Source organism: Anser brachyrhynchus, assembly GCF_964034855.1.
Source record: "Anser brachyrhynchus genome assembly, chromosome: 2".
Taxonomy (NCBI): Eukaryota; Metazoa; Chordata; class Aves; order Anseriformes; family Anatidae; genus Anser; species Anser brachyrhynchus.
Genome location: NC_137695.1, coordinates 134,881,954 through 134,893,547, shown reverse-complemented (window position 1 = coordinate 134,893,547; position 11,594 = coordinate 134,881,954).

Sequence of the window (11,594 nt, the reverse complement as noted above, 5' to 3'; positions counted from 1 at the left end):
CTGTTTTTTGTTGATTTTTGTCACAACCTTAACATTTTTCAAATATAGAATCACTGCATTAAAATAACAAACTGTATTTTAACCAAGATTTATTACACCCCAGTGAGATAAACCTTGTTTTCACTTTTAATAATAACATGATTTATTTCCACACAGCTGAACAGCCAAAAAAAAAAAAAAAGAGAGAAAAAGAGAGATAGATCTGGATGAAAAATAATACTTCCTAATACAAAAAATGTAGACATTTACAGGAAGTTAAAAGAAATCTCATTCAGCCCCAAGAATTAATATATCAAGCCCCTAATTCTGTCAGCTCTGTGATATACTTTGCTTATTCTTAAACACAATAAGAACCCATTGGTGTGAGCTACTATTTTTAAAGTTCTCTGGAAGATCGAGCAGCTAACCACCATGTTTGTGGCTGCTGGGCAGACCTAGGACCACTGACATCAAGTGGTCAGCTGCCAGGAACTCCTCAGAGAGGTGTTACTATTACATTACCAACTTTTTTTTTTGTCATCTCTTATCTTTTTGCAAAACTACCCAGAGGACAGGTGTTTTGCAAGGCATGTATACCCTGCGAACCACCTGTGCTGCATGACTGGCTCTCTGACAGATTTTTTTTTTTTTTTTTTTTTTTTTACTGATTCAACATTCTCTCTTCCACCAAGTCCCAGGTGCTCTGTCTGAATACGACCAGAGTCAGATCAGAGCTGGGACACTTCATTCGCTTGAAAAGGAAGGGGAGGATCTCCAAATACTGACACAAAGAAAGAACAGAAATACAACTTCCCAGGAAAGTTATTATTTGGTATGTATTCTCCTATACCTCTAGATGAAGCAGTTATAAATAGAATCGTAGAACCACAGAATGGTTTGGGTTGGAAGGGACCTTAAATATCATCTAATTCCAACCCCCTGCCATGGGCAGGGACACCTCCCCCCAGACCAGGTTGCCCAAAGCCCCATCCAGCCTGGCCTTGAGCACCTCCAGGGATGTGGCAGTACATAAGCTTACTCACCTCCATTCAGTCCTAGGGGAAGCGGAGTCCCAGTCTGCAGCTGGAAGCCTCACTAAGCCTTTTGTATAGCAAATGTTTTCCTCTTGCTTATTCTTCTGTTTTTCACATTTCATCCTCATGAGTAAACCTGGCATAGCAGCCACCTCTATCCATGTGGAAAGAAATATCCATTTATCCCTTTATTGATTAGCTGCTTGAAGGCTTTGGTGAGGCTCCATGCCTTCCTTGAAAACTACATATTCAGCTTTCCCATTTGGAAACAGCTGTGCTATGTCTTTGCTCATTGCCACTGCAGTTCTGCATGTTTTCTTGCACTGCTTTCTGAGTCCCTTGTTCTTCTCTGAGAACATGAGCAGAGGACACAACACAGAGGACTGAGACTAAAATCTTGCTTCACCCTCACTTTCTTAGTCCAGTTTCCAGTGTTGCCTATCAATAGGAGAGAGCTTTTATTTTTTCCTTTGTCTCTTTCTCTCTCTTTTTTGAGGGGTCTATTCTCTTAGTGGCTCGTTTGGGCTTTGTACCCTGTTCTTGTGCAGCAAATCCCATTTTAGAACTGAAAATGTCATACTTTCAGGACACCAGCCTCTTGGGATCATGATCTCAAATTTGTGAACTACTTTACTGCTATTGAAATCACCTTTTCATGCTATCACACCTGCTGCCTCTATACTGGCACCCGTTCCTAATACTGTGAGACTCTATGGGACTTGGAGCAGCATCCACGGCAAAGCTCTGAACTTTCACAATTTTCTCTCCAGTTTTCTCATTATTTAAACAGTGCTATAGGTGGTCTCCATGGCTCAGTAACCTGCCAGGCAGAACAGATAGGAAGATGGTAGTGGAATGGACTGGAGCACAACTAGGATAACATATATTGGCACAAAACTTTCCCTAGACATTAGTACCTTTCTCTACATTTTTTCATGTACAAGATACAGTTATGCATCTGCACACAATTCAGGATACCTCATATACAAAATACCTTCTCCTCCAGACCCAGTAAATTGCAGGAGATTCTATTTATACATCTCTGCAGGATGAAAGTCAGAGTCTGCCTACTTAAGTGTCTGAGTTTATTATCATGAGAAGTGCAGACACATCAAACATCTAACATAATGGGTGATTAGACCAGCTAAGGAAGGCTCCCTCTCTGTCTGGTCCTTAGAAGCCTACCTCTCCAATGACATCTTGAAAAGATGAGATTTTGTAAGCTAAAGCTAGTTTCTGTGAGAATCCCTGGGGGCTCCTCAGACATTTCCAACAGAGAAGGATAAAGTTCTAGCAACTATATAGATTTCCATTATTTAAATATAGATTGCAATTACCTGTTGGAATAATTATCTATAAAGAATCACATTAGAGTTTTAATGGACTGAAAAATACTTTCATATGTTTTCAAAGAAGCCTTCCTAGGATAATTAGATACTTTTTTAAATCAGTCTGAGAGTCAGACAACTCAAATTACTGGTGAGCCAATGAATAGGGGATGACTAATTCTCATATAACTGTGTCACCTAGTCACTGTTATGATTAATGTATTGCAAAGCATAAAATAGAAAACACCTGAATTAAACCATCTGTCTGAGAATATCTTAAGGCAAGGAGGGGTAAATGGGAAAGGGGAATGAATATGAATTGCCACCAAGACTTCTCAACCAACAGAGAGAATAAGTCCGGCAATTTCATGGAACTTTTCAGACTGCATGCTTTGAATTACTGAAGTAAATATGGTAGAGGAAAAGCAATAAAGGACAAAGGAAAACAACATGAGCAAGAGGAGAAGGTCTTTATCATTGATTCTCTTTTGAGGGTAAACTTTGCCAGCTTTCTCTGTAGAGCATGGTGGCAAATGAATACACTTCTTTTATCTGCACTATACACAATCTTCTTCACTTAAAAAAGAAACAGAATGTTCACTAGTAGTAACTTGCACAGACACCAGCAAAACACATTTAACTTTCTCAAAGACGCAATTGTTTTTGTGCCCTATATCTCCAAAATGTCATTCAGGTCTAAGACCTTAATCTCCCTGCCTCTCCTTGAGGTGTGGTTCTGTGTTAAACACAGAGATGCCAGCAACAAAAATCCTGCTGAAAGGCGCTTCTTCTGGTTCCTCTCTCTTATTCCCTGTTCCAATCCTCCCATTCAGTCCCCAATATTTACCGGGTCCCTCTGTAAACCACTTCAACATGCTAAAGCTGCAGAAAGCAACACCGGAAAGTTGGTTGATTTTATGCCCTGCTAATGAATCTATGATTTACAAAGGGACCTGACAGAAACAAGAGCTGTTAGAAAAGAGGGAACAAGGCTGCAAACCTGGGGAGAAGAATGAGATGCTATAGATTCCTACTTTGAGAAGGAGGAATAAGCAGGGCAGAATGGAACTATGAAACAGAAGACCTAGAAAATCCTTCATCTCAGCACTTGACAGGGATTTCTCAGACCACCTCTTTACTTTCGAAAATAAAATCCATGTAAAGACTAAGTGAATGAATAAAATGTAATCCAATGATTGATTAACTGAGTAAAAGGAAAATCCCTGTAAAGACTGCGGAAAGAAAAAAGACCATGTAAAATCCAAGTAAAGGCCACATATTTCCTTTGGAAAAGTGAAATCTTGCATTGACAGCAAACTGCACATTCTTGGAAGAAACTGACTGTGCCAGAAAGTTGCTGGCTATGCTTGCCAGGAAGAACTAAGAACAGTGAAAAGATCACTCCCATTTTGCACAAACTGAGCTGTACATGAAACTACCTGGCAGCACAATTAGATGTGTTTCTCTGTTCTACATGATTTTTCCCCTTGATTATTTTTTGATCTCAGTCTGATAACAAGAATGTCTACACGCAATCTCCTTGGAAGAACTGCTACAGATTACTCGAACAGATAGTGGGTTAAACCATGGATAACAGATTGGCCTAGATGACCTCTTTGGAAGTTGGAATTTAGGTTGGAAGTTCTTTCCAACCTAAACTGTTCTATGATTCTCTAACTTAAGCACGTGCATGTGACTGTGCTAAACAAAATGTATGTGAACATAGTGAGGCACTGGAACAGGTTGCCCAGAGAAGCTGTGGATGCCTCATCCCTGGAGGTATTCAAGACCATGTTGGATGAGGCCCTGGGCAACCTGATCTAGTGGGTGGCATCCCTGCCCATGGCAAGGAGGTTGGAATTAGGTGATCTTTAAGGGCTCTTCCAACTTGAGCCATTCTATGATTCTATGAATGTGATAAAACAAGTTCTGGTGTCATGCAATCCTTTAAAAGTCATAAAGCATAAACTGTGACTCGTGGCAGTGTGAAATGTGATTGAAGGAATCATAAGCATGAAATGATTGTTTTCAGTGACTTCTCAAAAATGTTTACTGCATTAATTTAAATGCTGGGGTTGTCAAAAAAAAAAAAAAGAAAGAAAAAAGACAACCTCAGTAAATTTATGATTACTTGCAGAATAAAAATCAAACTTGCCTAAATATTATTAAAATAGTTTTATGTCAGTGACAGAAAGGGTTAAAATTTCAACAGTCACAGTTGAAAAAAGATGATAATGTTTCCCTGAGAGAAAGCAAAGCAATTATCCATCCTTCTTTTTACAGGTAGTTCTGTTCCATCCTATTTCTCTTTCTAACCACACCTCAGTTCATTTAGGAAAATGCATTTCTGCTTGACGCTTTCTTCCCAGATGTGTTGAAAAATTTATCCCAATTAAATCAGTACTGTATTTGGCTACAAAAAATTATATAATACTGAAACTGTGTCACCAATACATTACTTCATTTAACAGTCTTCCTGATATATCAGTTTTTCACTAATTCTTTTTTTCCTTGTATCTATCTGAATAAAAGGGAATTATTTACATTCAAATCCCTCTGAGATACTCATCTGGATCAATATCTTTCTCTTTGAACACTTAACAGTGGTCTACAATACCAGGGCTAACAGAAGTGGAGGTTTCAGTTAACAAAGCTTTTCTTACATAGGTCAAAAGCATTATTTAGCTTCAGATGACTAGCTGGGTAGATGAGGGGAGAGCAGTAGATGTTGTCTACCTTGACTTTAGCAAGGCTTTTGACACTGTCTCCCATAACATCTTCATAGGCAAGCTCAGGAGGTGCAGCCTAGATGAGTGGGCAGTGAGGTGAATTGGCAATTGGCTGGATAACAGAGCTCAGAGGGTTGTGCTTAGTGATGGAGAGTCTAGCTGGACGCCTGTAGGTAGCGGTGTCCCCCAGGGGTCAGTACTGGGTTGAGTCTTGTTCAACCTATTCATCAATGACGTGAACAACGGAACAGAGTGCACCCTCAGCAAGTTTGCTGATGACACAAAGCTCGGAGGAGTGGCTGACAGCCCAGAGGGATGTGCTGCCATTCAGAGGGACCTCGGCAGGCTGGAGGGTAGGACCAAGAGGAACCTCATGAAGTTCAACATGGGAACGTGCAGGGTCCTGCACCTAGGGAGGAATAACCCCAAGCACTAGTACGGACTGGGAGCTGGAGAGCAGCTCTGCAGAGAGAGACCTGGGAGTCCTGGTGGACAGCAGGCTGACCACGAGTCAGCAATGTGCCCTTGTGGCCAAGAAGGCCAATGGTATCCTGGGGTGCATTAGGAAGCGTGTTGCCAGCAGGTCAAGGGAGGTGATCCTCCCCCTCTACTCAGCCCTGGTGAGGCCACACTTGGAGGAGGATTGTGTCCAGTTCTGGGCTCCCCAGTACAAGAGGTGCATGGAGCTCCTGGAGTGAGTCCAGAGGAGGGCTATGAAGATGGTGAGAGGACTGGAGCACCTGACAGGCCTAGAGAACTGGGCCTGTTTAGCCTGGAAAAGAGAAGACTGAGGGGAGACCTGATTAATGTATATAAATATCTGAAGGGAGAATATTGAGAAGATGGAGCCAGTCTCTTTTCAGCTGTGCCCAGTGACAGGATGAGAGGCTATGGGCACAAACTGAAGCACAGGAGGTTCTGGCTGAATATGAGGGGGCACTTCTTGACTGTGAGGGTGATAGAGCACTGGGTCAGGTTGCCCAGAGAGGTTGTGGAGTCTCCTTCTCTGGAGATATTCAAAACCCACCTAGATGTGATCCTGCACAATGTGCTCTAGGTGATCTTGCTCTGCAGGGGGTAGGATTAGATGATCTTCAGGGATCCCTTCCAACCTCGGCCATTCTGTGACTCTGTGATCTGTATGCAAACTGTAGAATGTGAGAGCACAGATCTAATTGAATTAGACAAAGACAGATTTTGGACTGCTTTGTTTCTCTTGTGGAAGTAGAGCACATCTAATACTGGATATACTGGGAAGATGATGAAAGTTACTTTCTGAGTTACAAATGTATAGTTTGTGAAGCCAGCCCAGTTAAGATTGGTACCTTAGAAAAAGTCCACTCGCCAGATCTTACTCCATGAGTTAATACATACCTGCGTCAATTTATGTGTGCATATATTAAAATGATAAAGGAAAAGAGTAACACCTCGTGTTCACAGGAAATTTTTGAGCTTACCAGAATTTCATTTCCTTTATTTTGGGGGCATTTTGTTTTCACCTTGGGGCTTTAAAAGCATTTCTTACACTCTGAAAAGTATGAGAGGAATCTGATCGACAAAACCAATACATCTGAATTGTGCTGTTGATCAGGACATATCTGAGGGCAGTTTGGGCCTTCTTTATATATTCTACCTTATTACTCCTCTTCAGAGAGAGAGGGAGACCAGAAGTCTATATCCTACATATGTTTTCCTCTGGCCACAAGGGATTATATAGTTTGGTACACAGCAGTTGTTGTGCATAAAAGGCCTTAATCAAATGTGCAGACAGACCATTTGCAGCAAGTGAAACTTGTTTCTCTGAGGATTATGTGTTCTGTAATAAAGCTTCCAATCTGCAGTTAATAAAAGGAGATAAAAAATGGAAAATTGTAGTTCCTGACAAAAATATGAATGAACTTCTTTTGGTGTCATGCTAAATTCTACCTGTAATACTATACTGCATTTTGATAATTCCTCTGTGACGTTATCATTATGTAAAGAGGTGGTTCAAGATTGTTTCAAAAATCTGGGGTTGTAAATGCTTCAAAATACTGGCAGAGGTAATCTGTTAGAATTCATCCCTAAAGTTAATGTTTGTCTTACTCCCACCAATGTTGAGTGGGCTAAGATTTTGATCCTTTTTTTTTTTTTTTCTTTTCTTTTCCAGAAGAATATATGGGAGGTTTTAAAAGATCCTCATTCTTTCTCATTTTGTGAATAAGAGGGAAAAAGAAAGAACAAAATATCCCCTTTACAAAATACAAGATTCAGGGCATAATACTCATTCCCAGAGTTTGTAGGAACTGTACCAGAATAAGGAGAAAGGTGCATGCAAATGTTGACCTTATCAAGCAAAAGAATTTTACAGCAGCCAACCTATTGTTAATATGAAAAGAGCCATAGAAATGGTAGTGAAAAGTGATATGTCACTGATGCATCCCTATAAAAACACAGGGTAAAGGATGGAAGAAAGAAGTGCTGGTGAAGACAATGAAAAGAAAAAGAAAGGTGACATAGAAGCTTGCAAAAATAGTATCACAGAAAAATGACCTAAAATGATCATAGAATCATAGAATCATCTAGGTTGGAAAAGACCTTCACGGTCATCAAGTTCAACCATCAACCTGACCTAACAAATCCCATCAACAAGCCATGTTCCTTAGTGCCATGTCCACACGTCTCTCAAATACCTCCAGGGATGGGGACTCCACCACTTCTCTGTGCAGATGTTTCCAATACTTGACCACCCATATTTTATCAGTCTGTTTTCTCAGGTGACAAATGACAAGATGTGAGGAGACAGTTTGTAATTGCACCAGGAAAAGTTTAGATTGGACATTAGGAAGAATTTCTTCATGGAGAGGGTGGTCAGGGATTGGAAGTATTGATGATCTTGAAGGTTTTTTTCAACCTAGATGATTCTGTGATTCTGTGACTGCTGTAGTGAGCTGAGGAAGGTGAAGCTTCTAGCATAGACACGCAAAATAAGGTATCTAAAGTAGACTGAAAATCCATTTGTTCCTCAGTAAATCTAGCTTGAAAAATCAGACCATCTGGATCACACCCATCTTCATCTCCCTAAGACTTCCAGCAAAGGAGGAAGAAAGACTTCCTTAGATCAGACCCATTGAACAAGAAGTTTCATATAGGTTTAAACTGCATTTTTCAGAAAACAAACACACAAAAACACCTCTAAGCTTAAAGTTTAAAGTGTTTAAATTTTTGTTTAAAGAAAATATTTCAGTGGCAATCAACATTCTGAAAACATGCAATTATGCAGGAAATTTTTGTTTATTGAGTCTTTGCAATCACTATTATCTCACAGTCCATTCTATACAACATTCTAATTTATTTTTTGTCCAGGCTTTATATTTCTATTAATATGGCAATTGTGTGTGTGGTGCTGAAAAGGTAAGGGATGAGAAATGCTAGTGGAAATTGTCAAAATGAATAATGAGAAGGAAAAAAAATAGAATGGTCACAAAGAAGAATATCTTGATTGGAAGCTCCTGGGTGGCCACGTAGCAGTGAGGAATGACTTTGAAATTAGATGCTTTTGTCTCTTTCTGTTGGCCCATGAGATATGCAAAGGTGAAGCTGAGGGTGAGGGCAGGAGAGGTGAGGAGAGAAAAAGCAAGATGAAGAAGAGTAGCTCCTAGGTAGGAGAACTGAGGAGAAGAGAGGCATACCTCTTGTACTTCTAGAGAAGAGAAGCTTTGCAAGGTCCTGACTTCAAGAAAATCTTAAAAAATAACACCAGCAACACCTGACTGTGTCTTCTTTCTTTCTTTTATCTTTTCCAGCCTGGGGAGGAAAATGGGTTTATTAATTCAATTCAAGATTTTCTCCTCAAGATATTTTTTATTTCCAGAGTACACTGAAAAAAAACCTTTGTTTTGAAAGAACTGAGGTTTGTAATGCATTTTATCTCTGAGAAGGATTTCCATGGGGAAAGACCAGTTTCCTGATGAACACTGTCATGGTTCCCGTGTAACATATGTGTACTAAGAACTGTGGTAAGAAAAAGGGAGAAAATAAATTTCTGTCTTGGAGCTTCTGAAGTTCCCAGTACTCAAGATTTCAAAATTTAGCTTAAATTCATATTGGAACAAAGTTACAAAATACTGAAGCTTTTTGTTTTTTTTTCTGTTACGGATTTTTTTTTTTTTTGTGGGGGGATTACTTGATTTAGTGGGAATAAAACTCTAAGCTATTTTGTTTTGATTTTCTTTAGATATAAAATCACACAGAAAATATGTCATTGTGTAGTTTCAACAAAAAGCGAAATACTATTCTGAAAATGTTAAATTAGAATGTTTCTGGACTAACAGAGCTTCTCATGGTAATTTTTTCCTAATGTTAAATTTGAGAAACCCACTCTCCCAGAAATTTTGATTTTGATGAAAAAGTTTCTGCTAGAATTTAGTTAGCATCTAGCTCCATAGACCACCATGAAATAGATAGTGCAGCTCACCTCTTCCAGCTCATAAATGAGACATAAATGGTTTAAATATATAATTCAGGCTAGCAAATGTTCAGCCACTGCCAATTTTAAAAAGGTATTTTTCCTCTTGCAATAACGTAAGTGCTTCTGATCAAAACTGCCAGATGTCTCCCAGAGAGTGAAGCGATTAGTTCATGCTATCAGTTATTACAATGCGGATGAATATAATGATAAGGCAAACTCATTTCATAGCAGGATTAATAATGAAATTGTTTAATTAAGAGTAGGATCTGAATCAAAACCTGGGCTCCAAATGCCCCTTAACTTGTGAAAGGAACTTCACAAGCCAAAACATAAAACTAATGCTCATCACTAATTTTACTGCACGAAACCAAAATTATCAGTGGTACTTCACTTTATTTTTAAGCAGTTCATTAGTCTGATTATTCTGGTGGTTGCATAGGAGATACCATTGCTACGCAAAAGGTTACTAGGAATTATGTGTTATTCTGCAGCTTTGTCAAGCGTGGCTATTTATGTTAGAGATTGGCTGGAAAGTGGGCCTTGTTTAATTTAGACTCAACTAAAACTGTCCTAATATGTAAGGATCTTGTTTAACCTAAAATAAATAGGTTAAAACCAAAACAAAACACATTTTGTTTCCATTTTATTTTAGGGAAATGGGGTCATTTATGGAGATGTGGACTATTCCAGGTAAAATAATGATCCACTGGGTACTTTGCATAAAAGAATGAAGGCAAGAACTTAAGGTTTAATTTTAGAAATGTATCATACCATATCAGCTAGTCAGAATGTCTTATAGCTTTCACTCAAGGAAGCTGATGGAAAAGTTTGGTAATAATTTGTCAGATGTTTGATCCAATTATATGAAATCAACATCACTGATGAGTGGATCTGGTGAGGCACGTACCTAAATCAGAGACCAGAGCTACGGAATGCATTTTTGTGAACATGATGTAGATCTTTGTATTGTCACAGATCTTTAAAGTCTTGGCCTGATTTCTCTTTCTCTCAAAACACTATGATTAATGTTAGAAATGAGTAACACATTGCAATTATAGTATCTTCCATCTGACATTGTAAAAGCTTTTCAGTATTATGGTCACTTATTATTATTATTATTATTAATTATTATTATTAATTATTATTATTATTATAATATTTTTACAGAGAGGGAAACTGAGGCCTAAACAAGGCTAACAAGAAGCCTGGAAGGAAGTTGCTGTGTTAAATGTAGACAGTTTGCATTTCAACAGGCAAGTGAGAAAGTGTTTACTGCACAACCCCTGGGGCCAGGCAGCAGCTGCAGTCTGTAACCATAACCCATCCTTGTGTTACACCTATGGGGCAAGAATAAGAGAGAAGGCAGCAGGAAAATACATGATTATGGAGAAAAAGAAAAGAGAAAGAGAGATCAGCAGCAATTATGAATGTTCAGAAATGAAAGGAGAGAGGATTCATTTGATACAAAACTTATGGGCAGAGTCTTGTCTTGCACAGTGATAAGTGTTTTCAGATTCTAAATGGGGTTAGGCAAAATTCACTGAAATTGTCTTTCTCACAGAGGAGATGCTGTCTGTTTCTTTAACTGGAAAGCTCTTCAAGACTTGAAGGAGGATGTGCAGCCTCTAGGGTGGGTTTCAACCTCCCTAAATTTACTTATGTTTAGTTATAAACACCTAATCCCTACTCACTCCCTGGGAGCCACTCAGCCTGTCTATTTTCCAGGACAATCCCACTATATTATTAAGCTGTAACAGAGCTTCCCTTTGCAGCTCTCTGTGGAGCCTCCATGTCCCTGACATTACTGGCATGGTGGCTCAGCTTCAGCTGGAGGACTAAAGCATGCTTTCTTCCTTTGTTCAAATTGCAGTGCTTGCGAGGAATGCTTTAGATGTGGTTGATGCTTGAGTACAGCCTTGGGCTCCTGTCTCCTGGTAGGACGGTCACATGGAAGTGGGCAGGATCTTTAATTCTCTTACAGATGGATTTAGTTGTAGGCCTTGCAATGGGACATGGTCAGAATAGTGGTGTCTCTTTGCTTTTACTTAGACGGCTTTGATAGATGAAAGAAAGG